Source organism: Tamandua tetradactyla, chromosome 25, assembly GCF_023851605.1.
Source record: "Tamandua tetradactyla isolate mTamTet1 chromosome 25, mTamTet1.pri, whole genome shotgun sequence".
NCBI classification, from domain to species: Eukaryota; Metazoa; Chordata; class Mammalia; order Pilosa; family Myrmecophagidae; genus Tamandua; species Tamandua tetradactyla.
The window spans coordinates 17,219,933-17,232,437 of record NC_135351.1 but is presented as its reverse complement, the minus strand read 5'-3'; positions in this window follow the sequence as shown (position 1 = coordinate 17,232,437).

Sequence of the window (12,505 nt, the reverse complement as noted above, 5' to 3'; positions counted from 1 at the left end):
GCCCCCCAACCTCCTCACCCACCAGGAGATCCAGGGGTCTTATCTGGGAGATGAAATGGATAAGAGAGGCTCTGGCACTGAGAACACCAGGCAGATGGGAGGCCAGGGGAGAAAGCATCGTGCAGAGAGCAAGGTTCAGGGTCAGAGTCCACAAGTGAAGCCCGAAGAGCAGACCACCTTCCAGCCACATCTGCTGCCCAAGCTGCGGAGGGCCGGCAGCCAGGAGATGCCAGAGATGGAGAAAAGCTGGTGCAGAGCTCAGAGCCAGGAGCCAGTGGTGAAGGTGGCCAGGGGGTGCAGCAGCCACAAGCACAGGTGGGGTGGGCAGAGGCCAGGGGACTAAAGGTCTTGGAAGCCAAGTCAGCGACCCGAACCTTATCTTCTCAGCTGGAAGATCATAGAAGGTTTATTATTATTATTATTATTGTATAATATAACATATATACAAAGCAAAGAAAGAAAAAAGCAATAATTTTCAGAGCACTCTTCAACAAGTAGCTACAGGACAGATCCCAGAGTTTGTTATGGACTGCCATGCCATCATCTCAGATTTTTCCTTCTAGCTGCTCAGAACATTGGAGCCTAGGAGGAATAAATATTTTTTTATCATCACAATCAACATTTTTTCTTTTTTGTGAAAAGTATGTATAAAAAATATATACCAAAATATATACAGAAAAAGCAACAAATTTCACAGCACAGCACCACAATTAGTTGTAGAACAGATCTCAGAGTTTGGTATGGGTTACAATTCCACAATTTTAGGTTTTTACGTCTAGTTGCTCTAAGATACTGGAGACTAAAAGAAATGCCAATTTAATGATTCAGCAATCATATTTGTTTGTTAAACCCTACCTTCTCTGTGTATCTCCACCATCACCTTTGATCTTTCTATCCCACTCTTTTAGGGGTATTGGGGCTATGCCCATTCTAACTTTTTCATGTTGGAAGGGGCTGTCAATAATATGGGGTAGGGAGATGGAACTAGCTGATGTTCTGGAGAGGCTGGGCCCCTGATTTCAGGACTTATCTGGTCCAGGGACCCATCTGGACACTGTAGGTTTCTGGAAAGCTACCCTAGTGCGTGGAACATTTGTAGAATCTTATATATTGCCCTAAGTGTAGAAGGGTTTTAAACAGTAAAAATGACATGATCAAATCAGTATTTTAACAAGATGACTCTGGCAGCAGAGCGGATCTAAACTGTTAAGGAGGTAAAATTGCAAGAAATCAATTGTGTGTGAGCAACGAAGCTAGCACCTGGGAGAAAGAGGATGCGAGGATGAAGGGTGGGTTGGAGTTAGAATTGAATACACAGGAAAAGTTCAAACCAAAGGGCAAAAAGCCAGGCAGCCCCTCCTCCTTGTGTCTTGTTTCAAGCAGCAGGACTCCAAACTCACAAACATCTCCCCCTTTCACCTATGCCAATTAATAGACCCAAGAAAGACCTCAGATACTGAATTTAAAGGCATATCACAAGCTGAGCAAAGTTGTGGCTGTGATATTTTTAACCACTCTCCCATTTCTCGCCAGGAAATGTCGTTTCATTTTGGGTTAGATGGGTCTGCCAAGAAATACTCCAGTGTGTAGTGAAGCTGTGGAATGGAGGTCAATTTCACAATTCTGAAAGGGCTCGCTTTTCAGACTGTGTCCTAAAAGGGCAGCTACTGAAATAACACCTGCGCAGCCTGCCACGGGTGGGCATGCCACAGTGGTCACGATGCGTGGATGGGAGATGCTTGTGAGCATCTCATTGAGCACGTGCAGTGAGGCTGAGGCTCCTCCACAAACACGGCGTGCCAAGACGGGGCATCAACCCTGAACTTGCACGTTTATTAGGAGCCTCTTTATACCCTCCCAAGGCCGGGACAATTCATGGACCATCCATGAGATACATAGAGTTGACAATTGCCAAGAGAATCCATTTCACATGACTCTTACTTGGCAGTCAAGATGACTTCAGCTGTGACCAGGCAATTGATCAAATCCAAGCGCTGTTCTGGGCTTATAAACTGGAGGAATAGTTCAACAACTAATTTCCAGTTTGGAGGCTGGAATGAGATGTCAGAGGGTATCTTTAACCAATTTCAGGTAATGGTTGAGCCGCGTTGGGACTAGCTGGGGTGAAGCGGTTCCCCTTGAGTGCAAAATGTATGGGGGCACCTAAAACTCAGTAATGAAGACAAATATCATCTTCATGCAACATTTTAAAAATATGTAAGTTAATGCCAAAAAATCCACAATGAACAAATTATCGAAATTGTAAATAAAAAAATACTGTCAGTCATATTGCAGCCTGAGACCAAAAGTAAAAATCCATAATTCTGATTCTTTCTTTATTTAAAATTTTGTATTTTCCTCATCATTAATTTTTTTGCATTAATTTTGAATTTTTAAAAAAAATCTATTACATTAAAATAATTTTACCTTGATTCCTGACAATTCTGGCACCAGAAGCAAGTGTCTCACTCACCTCCTTTCTACACTGAGCCCCAGAAGTAGGAATTTGGACGGTTTTATCGTGTTCTCTCACAGTTTTAGACATGCCCTCCCCTCTCCCTGCAACACACACACACACACACACACACACACACACACATACATAAAATGGCATAAAGAAATTAAAAGTTACTCTTTGGAAATTTAGTTCATTTGTAGAAGCTATAGAGGGCATTCTTTTTATTTCTTTTTTTTAAATGCAATTTTATGAAGATATATTCATACCATGTAATCCATCCAAAGTATGCAATCAGTGGCTCACAATATCATCACATAGTTGTGTATTTGTGACCACAATCAATTTTAGAATATTTTCATTATTCCAGATAAAAATAAAAATATAAAAGAACACCTAGAACATCCCATATCCCTTACTCCCCCACCCCAATTATTTATTTATTTATTTTTGTCTTTATTTTCTTACCCATCTGTCTGTACACTGGATAAAGGGAGAGTCCATCACACATTTTTCACAATCACACGGTCACATCATAAAAGCTATATAGTTATGTAATCATCATCAAGAATCCAGGCTATTGGGCGGGCCACGGTGGCTCAGCAGGTGAGAGTGCTTGCCTGCCATGCCCAAGGACCCGGGTTCGATTCCCAGTGCCTGCCCATGTAAAAAAAAAAAAAAAAAAAAAAAAGAATCCAGGCTATTGGAGTGATCCAAGTTCAACAGTTTCAGGTACTGCCTGTTAGCTATTGCAATGCTCTAGGAGCTATAAAGGAATACGCACAGGGCATTCTTTAAACAACTTTCCTCATTATCATCTCAAGAGTGTGGCCGGGTCACTTAAATACACACCTGAGATCAGCATTCACTACAGAGCCGCGCCCTCGTGTTGCGCTCACATACAGAGGGGAGGAAAATCAATTTCAATCCCCGAAGGACAGAGTTACCAGTGCGGAAGGTCACTAAACGCTAGCATCTGCTCAGTGGGCTTAGAACAAAATCCTTGTCCGTGTTGCTCCACTGCACTTCCAGCAGCGGGAGGAGGGGGGCCGGCGAGGGAAAGATGTCCCTGGTACAAGCCACAGGATAAATACTTGAAACAGCAGAGGGGACGGAGCAGACGCATGCACGCGCTGTGTTGAGCGCAGACTCATGTTTGCACCTAATGCTCTAGAGAAATTGGCCAAGACTGGCTCAACCAACTGAAAATATTAGCGCTGTAATTCTGCCAAGGTCACTTGTCAGACTGGGTTATCTACTCCCCAAGGGCTGGCTGCACAAAGCAGCCTTCCCACGGGGACTTAATTTGTGGCTCTCTATATCAGGGAAATCTCCCGGGTCTGGTTGCCTTTTCTCGCATGCCCTTCCCTGCCAAGGGTATCTGACAGCGGGCAACTGCAGTCTACCATGGGTACAGGTTGAGCCTGCAGCCGGAGGCAGTGATCGTGGAAACCCTAAATCCTTTCCGGTGTCTGCAGACTGGTGCTATTTCCACCACCTCGGAGATTAGTACGAATATTTTGGTGAAAACAACATCCGTAAGGCGGGAGGGTGGTAGACGCCTTCTCCCATAGAAGAGCTGTGAGAGCTGCACACCTGCTCCCAGGAGAACGTGCATTTATTTCCCTTATGGAAGGAACAGAATTTAGTGGAAAGAAATGGAACAGGACATCAAATAGATCTCCAGAGCCAAGTCTGAATCCTGCTCTGCTCATGAGCTATGGGGCGTTGGGACATTATTTTGCCTCTCTGAGATTGTCACCTAATGCATAAAATGGGAAGCTGCTGTGAAGACTTCAGAGCTGGCGCACCTCACATCCATACTCCATCCCACCTGCCTCCTCCAAGCAAAGACCTGCTAGGTCGGTCTTTTCTCACCTGCATTGAGATCTGTCTTTGTGCCCAGAATCTCAGTGGCTCCTTTTCCTTCCTGCCATCACAGGTCTTGTTCAAACCTTGGCCTGACCCTCTCTTTACCTAAGTATGTGGCATTGAGGACAAAAGGGTTTTCATGAGAACAAAAGTAGTCAAATTTAAGTGTCACCGTTCCCAGCCAGCGTAATGTTAGACAGGGAGGCAGGGAGGAGAAAAGAGGACAAAACTATGTTTCTTCCTCTTCCATCTTCTACGTTCCCACCTAATCCCAAAGATCAGAGAACCTAGAAAGTAGGATGAGCTGGCTTCTGTTCTGAGTTAAATCATGGGGAGGGGCTCGAGGAGGGGTGCAGACCCTGAGGCTGAGCAGATTGCTGGACTTTGGTAGGTCCCCCTACCAGGGGTGGTGAAGGAGGCCTGCCTGCCTCAGGAGCTCCAGTACAAGTAAGCAGAAGATGCGGTAAATTCTTGAGGTTTTTTTTTTCCTGAACAAAAATTTCAGAACCCGTTTGCTGACAATAGGCAAGATTATTTAAAATGTATAATGTGCTGATTCACCCCCACAAATCTAAGATACATGCCGGCCAACCTCGGTAGGCCTCCTGGGAGAGATTACTGGAAGGACTTGGAATCTGATGAGTCCATTCCTTACTGGGATTAAGATTCTGGAAGACGAAGGAGGAACTCTGCCTCCAACCCACAAGGCTGCACGTGAGCAGGGAGAGCTTTCCGCCACGTAGTGACTGCTATGGGTTTGGGGGATGAGAAGTTTCCTGCATGCATGACCGGCGTGGCAGACAGTACCCCAATTGCAGAAACTGGGAGAAAATGGAGGAAACTAGGTTCTTATTTAGGGAGCCTTGCTTGGCAAGAGACACATGTTCCCAACTTTGATGGGGCCAGCCCCAGTCACAGGTGCCACAGACCCCAACCTCCCTCTCTCTGCCTGAGGGAACCTCTTCCAGCCTAAGCAGCAGGAACAGGGTGGGGTGGGGGTGGGGCAGTTGGAAATAGGTGCTGATCAGTCCACCAGGGGACGGAGCCGAGAGTGGCAGTGGCCGTCTTTGAAGATAGTCAAGGGTCATGGAGAAGCCACTCGGACCCTGCCAGGATTTAAGCCTATGTTTGGGATGTGAGACCTATTTGGTGTGCAACTCAAAGTTCAAGAGATTCTCATTCCTATCGAGGTCACTGCTAATGCCCTTGGCTGCCTAGAGCTTGGGCAATAAGAGGCCAATACTCAAAATCCATTAGCATTTGAGGAAAGAGAGAAAAAAAGAGAAGGAGAAAGGGAAGGAGGGAGAGAGAGGATGGGAGAGAGGTAGAGAAGGGAAGTGGAAACAAAGAAAGGAGAGAAAGGGAAGGGAAGGGATGATATGATAAGACATTTGGCAAAGATTGCTGCCATATGGGTAACTGCATTTGACAGATTTAATTTGGGGTTCAGGGATCACGTTCAAAGAAGCTGTGCCGGCTTGAATCTGTTGTGGACCCCAGAAAAGCCAAGTCCTTTCACCCTCATTCAGTATTGCTGGGTGGGAGGTTTTTCATCATTCTTATGGAGATGTGACCCACCCAATTGTGGGGTAACTTTTGATTACATGGTTTCCATGGAGATGTGTCTCCACCCATTCAAGGTGGGTTTGCTTACTGGAGCCCTTAAGAGGGAACCATTTTGGAAAAAGCTTTAGAGCCCACACAGCCAAAGACCTTTGGAGATAAAGAAGGAATAGACCCTTGGGGGAACTTCATGAAACAAGAAGCCTCAAGAGAAAGCTAGCAGACGTCGCCATGTTTGCCATATATTTCCCCAGTGAGAGAGAATCCTTGAATATCATCAGCCTTCTTAAACCAAGGTATATTTCCCTGGATGCATTAGATTGGACATTTCTATAGCCTTGGTTTAATTTGTACATTTTCACAGCCTTAGAACTGTAAACTTGCAACATAATAAATTCCCCTTTTTAAAAGCCGTTCCATTTCTGGTATATTGCATTCTGGCAGCTTGTAAACCAGAACAGACAGTTTTCAGATAAATTGAAGCAAAGAAGATGCAGGCTGGTGTCTGACCCAGTCTGCAACTAGAAGCAACCTCTACTCCTTTCTTTGCACCCCTTGGCTCACAGCCTGAGAACACAATTCCACTAACAGCTTGAGCTGTGTTCAGTTGCTCCCCAACACTGGTTCCCAGGATTCAGTCCCTGCCACCAAAGCAAAGGCAGAGAAGGAAGCAGTTCCACTGCCTTCTGCTGGCTCACAATGGGCAGGCTGCTGCCCTCCCTCTCCACAGCTCTGGGGAAGGCTAGACACAGCGGGAGGAGGGTCCGGGGAGCAGGGCCAACGGGAGGCCAAGTAGAGAAGGAGGCAACTTCTCAAACCACAATCCATCAGTGCACTCAACCACACATGATATTCCTACCGGGTCACCTCCCCCACCCCCACCCCCCTGCTCCCAGTCCACTTGGGAAGGAAAAACTTTATTGAACAGAAGCAAATGCCACGATTATTTATCATATGCTATAGAAAACACTTTTAAACAAATTTAGTTTAAATTTCTCACATCGAGCCTATGAGAATATTATTACAGCCACTTAGAAGATGAGGAAATTGAGGCACTGAGGGGTCAAACAACTTGCCTAACATCACAGAGCTTGTAGACGATGGACTCTGAATTTCAACTCACATTATTTGTCTGACTCCAAAGACCATTTTCTTTTCAGAACAATGTGTGGCCTGCCATTATTGTAACTGTTTTAGGTTTGCATTTTGAAAGAAGAAGCCTGGAAAAGATAAAACTGAAGATGAAACTATGCAACCTTAGAAAATCAGCAACTTCACCCATGCCAAACTGATAATATTTCCAGAGTTTGCTTCTGAATTCCAATAGGCTATTTTTCCCTCGTGCCACACTTGATCTCGTACCAGCCACTCTGGGCACATCCTTCGACTTTCTCTCTGCTCCATTATGTAGATTAATAAATGGAATCCAATAAATGCATTTGGACAGTTAAAATTCAACACTTCAAAGCAGGATTTATCTTGCAAAAAAGTCTAAGTAGCTGAGAACCATCACAATATGTGCCACTCCAGAAGACCCACTGTGGCATCACCGTCACCATACTGCCATGTGCCCCACTCCGACCCCATCTCCAGCTGGAGCATCTTCACAGCCCGGCCCCTCCAGGTAACCCTTCTTCAAGGATTACAATGGCGGGATGGGTTTTAAATAAAGAGTCATTTTAGAACAATCCCATATTTGGAAGCTTCTCAGATTCAGATCATCTTGACCCACAGGTAAGGCAGACATCAGTAATTGATCACAGGATTTTTTGCTGAGCCCTGATAACTGGGCATCACACTCTTCCCCGCAGCTGTCCTGGACATCCTTCACAAGCAATCAGAGCTGGCACCCAAGGTGAGACCTATTTGCCAGCACAAGTCCAAATAAAAGAATGAGCCTGTAATGATGGAAGCAGGGGACATCGTCACAGCCCCTTCAAGCTCAAGACTGGGTGGTCTTCTACTCACTCCATGCAGAAGGTAGGCTGGAGGAGCTACCTGGATAGCTATATGGAGCAGAGCATCTCTCCACCTGGCCCAGCAGGTACCCTGTGGAGTAACAACAGCCTTGTATTCACAGGAGAACATGTCCCATTGCTTTTTCAGAGTTCACAAAACCACAGGCATCATAGCATGGCCTGGTTCCAGCTTTACTCCATGCATACATTTCTCCACCCCTCCCTGGCCCCCTGTAAATTCGAAATAGTGATACACAGCCACCTCACCAGGATGTTGGGCAATTTAATTAATGTTTACAAAGCACGCCAAGGTCTTCGGATGAAAACTGCTGTGTAAGTGCAAAATTATTATTAGTTCTCAGCCTCCTGTCCCTTGACTTCTGACACAGGCTTTGTTATTCCTGAATGGGAGCCGTCTCTGGGCTGTCCAGCTGGCTTTTTCGGGTACATAGGCAAGTACATACACATTTGCAGATATTTTTTTCCCTTTGAAGAAAGCATTCTAACTCTGTGGGATGTCTCAAAGCTTTTCAATGTCTGATTTGCTCTCTACTTGTCTACTAAGAACTGTAATCTACAAGAGTCGATTGTAAACAGGGTACTTCGGAAAAGAATGCGGGGTGGGATGTGGGGGGGGGGTCAATTTGAAGAACTAGACCCTCATACAGTGAACACTAAAACAGTATCTCCTTCTCATGCAGAATCTAAATAAACCATTAAGTGAAGTCTGTCTCCCTTGCCCAGAGGGATTCTGTACATGTCCGTGCATTGAAAGGAGAAAAGAAAAGATTTGCTTTCAGGCCCCAAGTTTCACCTCCTTGCTTCACCCTAACTTCTCAGGAACCATGGAAACAAATAAACCCCGCCGAGAGGATGTTTTCCTGATAGACTTTTGTTATCTAACTGGGTGCTGCTTAGGATCCCAAGGGGAGAATGAAATAAAGTGGAAAAGAAAAAAGATAGTCTGCAAAAGAAATGCCTTGTCTCTGAGGACAGAATGGGTAATTTATCAAGCTCTGGGGTTACCAACAATACTGTCTGGCACTGCTTTAGTTTTTCTAAGACATATTCATATCATGCTACTTTACCCAGCCACAGCCCATGATATGCCCTTGAAGATATCTTTTGGTTTACCATAATACTCTGTCAGTAGGGCCAGCCAACTGCTGAAGATTTATCTTTAAAAATGACTAAGGAGAAATTATGTAATATGTAATCACTTGGACAAAGGTATAAAGGCACAAAACCAATGAACGAATCAAATGTTAGTTATGTAATTGTAAATGCACTAAAAAATCAACCAAAAGAGCTTGGATGCTGCAAATCCCTGTTTTCTAAGTCAACCACTTAGGAATCACTGATCAAATATAATACCAAATAATAGAAGGAGAAAACGAAGCATATTCTGTTGGGTCAGGGAAGTCAAGGCAGGATGGAAGTGAAGGCAGATTAAACCAGCTTCAAACACGTTGATAAACACAGTAGAGTCAGGTTACTTAAGTGATGGGGAAGCTTTTCTGTGGTCTGGGATGATTAAGTTCAGCCCAACATGGGATAGGTTCTTTCCTTCCAAAAGCCTAAGGTAAAAAATATGTACAGCAGCTAAGACAGTAAGAAATCCCAGGACAGAAAAGTGAAGACAGTGTTTAAGAACCAACTTTCCTCTTCCATTGATAACTGCACAACTTTAGGCTCCCATCAGTTCCCAGCTGGTCTTGCTGCACGCCAGCTCTTTCATCTTATTCTTCACTGTTTTCCTGGTTATTGCCCTAACAATAGATCTGACTTATATGACTCCCTTCCCAGATACCTTCACTGGTGTCCCATGTAAACTCTTTACGGTAGCTTGTCTATCTCCCATCGCTGACTTCTCTCTTCTCCACCGGAGCTGTGGGTACCCCTCACCTAGTCTCACCATACAATTCTGTCCACGTGTGCTCTGTACCTTCTGGCCTTTGACACCATCCCTTTGCAATTCCACCACCCCTTTCCATCACTACCCTTCAAAATCCTGCTTATCTTTCAAGTTCAATTTCAAATGCAATAGGTTCTGCCAGGTTTTCTAAGATGCTCATGGACGAATTTGGATACTCTTGCAGTCTTTTCTGTGTGTTTCACTATTCCTTGTAAACCTCTCTTACATTAAGTAAAACATGTGACTATAATGCATACAGCTCCCAGCCCATGTCTCCCTCCCCTAGACTGTAAGCTCCTTGAGAGGAAGGATTGCATTTTGTTTCTTAAAGGATTGCACAGATGCCTACAAAAAATTCTGCCCAGAGTAAATACTTAGCAGATACACTTATGTTTTATTTCACCCATTCTGCACACACACAAACACACACACATGCATACCTCAGAGAAAAAGGGAACAGAATTTCAATTTCTTATGCAATTTAAAGATAAAAATTTTTTTAAACATATCTAGTCTTGAAAAGACAATAAAGAGGAATACAGACTCTGAGCAAGGAATGGACTGACTGTATCTTACGAGCATATTAGAACAATCAACTGCAAATCTATAAGGGGAAATTGCTGTTGAATTAAGCAAACAGCTCTTATTCTAAAAAACTTAAGCCTCTGGCTATTTTTATACAGGAAAGGTGGAGTATTAAACAATTATCTCATTCATGCAGCCAAATAAAGTTGCAGATGTGTAGACTAAATTTTTCCGACAGACTCCCAACACTTATTGTGCTGTGCAGCCACACACATGAACCTCCCTTTCCTGCCTCTCCATCTACAGGCTGCTATTGTATCTCTTCTCCCAGAACCCCAGCAATTGACCCAGCTCTGCCGGATGCTGTGAGTGCAGCTCAGAATTTTCTAAAATAAACCTGCACAGTATTACTAAGAAAAGAAAGAACAACAGACATTCTTTTGAAAAGATGTGGAACTGATGATCTTGTCTACATTTGTGTCTTAAGACACCCCAAGATGCAATTATTATAGGAATTGATCTAATTCTATGGACAAAGGACCTGGAGGACAGCGCTCTCCCTGGCACTTGAGACAAAGAATAAACATGGTCCATGACCATGATCTATCTACCTTCCCATGAAATATCTTGACAGGCCTCCATGGAGGGAGTTAAAGCCCAGTTTATTGGTCGTTACCATTTGAGAGTGGACTTGATTATCTCTTTGATAAATTCTGTCCCCTCCCCCTTGCACACACACACACACACCGAGTCTCTTTATCTCATACTTGATACTGAGTCTATCTATCTGATCTCTAGAAACTTCCATCACATTTGTAACTTACACCAGTTCAAACGAATGAAAAGCACCCCTCCTCCCTGGTCCCTCCTGCACCACAACCCCATGGCCACGAAACATTTCGTTTCATTGGGTATATACCTTTGGGTTTTAATCTGCAGAGAGCAAGATGATGCCCCACCAAGCTAATCATTTCCTTTAGTTTAACAAACGACCTTGCTTATGAAAGCTTCTTGATCACTGTCATTTTTTTCTGCTGTATTTTTCTTCTTTCTTGTTCCAACTGTTAATCCAGAGCTTTCTGTTTGCCAGACGCTGGGCTAAATCCTTACCTGTACTATCTCATTTAATCCTGATGACACACCTGTTAGGCAGCTACTATTGTTGTAAGAGAGGTAAGCTCCCTGCCCAAAGCCATATAACTTCAAGAACTGGAGCTGGCCTACAAACCTAGTTGAATAAACAACTCTGAGTTTTTAATTAACATTCCTAATGGTCTCCCCAGTACTTTTGGTTAAACATTTGAGAGTAGACTTGATTCCATTTGCAAAGGGAATCTATAGCTTTTAGAGACATGTGTATTAATCTCAGTAAAGAGCCATTTTCAAGGTGGATTCACTTATGATGTTTTCCTATCAGAGACACAGGGGACCAGACTGTCCTTTACATTTGTAGGTTCATGAACTGTGCTGAAAATCTCCATGAATCCCAGGTACAGAGCTCCTGATTTTCCACAGCCTTCTGAAGCAGAAACCCTCTTTTCCGTCCCTCTGATCTGCAGCCATGTATGTGCTCAGATTGATCCCATACTAACCGGGTGGCAACTCAGTTTCAGGAGGAATTTGGGAGCTATTTTGGGAAGGAAGAGTGCTGCTTCCAAGTGGTCTACTACCCATAAATGCCCTCTCTCTCAGAGGAGCAGGCATTCAGCCAACCTTTCATCTCCATAATTTCATCTTGGATTCTGGTTCTCAGACTAGTCTATAGCCAGCCGAGCACTCACCCCAAAGTTTTATGAGTAGCTTTAAATACAACAAAGAAAAACATTCCCCATTCACACGCATAAATTTAATAAGATGAAAGCTGAGACAAAGAGCCAAAAACATTCAATTGACTTGGCATCCCTTTTACCTTCTAATATTAGCCTGGGTGATGATGAACATACTACTAAAGAGATGAAATCTCTTTGGAAAATAAGAAGAGGAGGGGCCAAGCTTTGATAAGAGAAACCTGATAACTTAAACTGCCAAAATGCAGCATTCTATGAACCCTTTCTCCCCCCCCCCCCAACCCCAGCCCAGTGGCTCATGTGTGTCCATATCTTGGAGTATTTGGGGCTCATGCTCTGTAAACAGACCACTGAACTTCACTGCTCACTTCCCCAAATACAGAACACTACACAGGAATTCCTCCTTGCAGGCTTCTTTGTTTGGAATAAC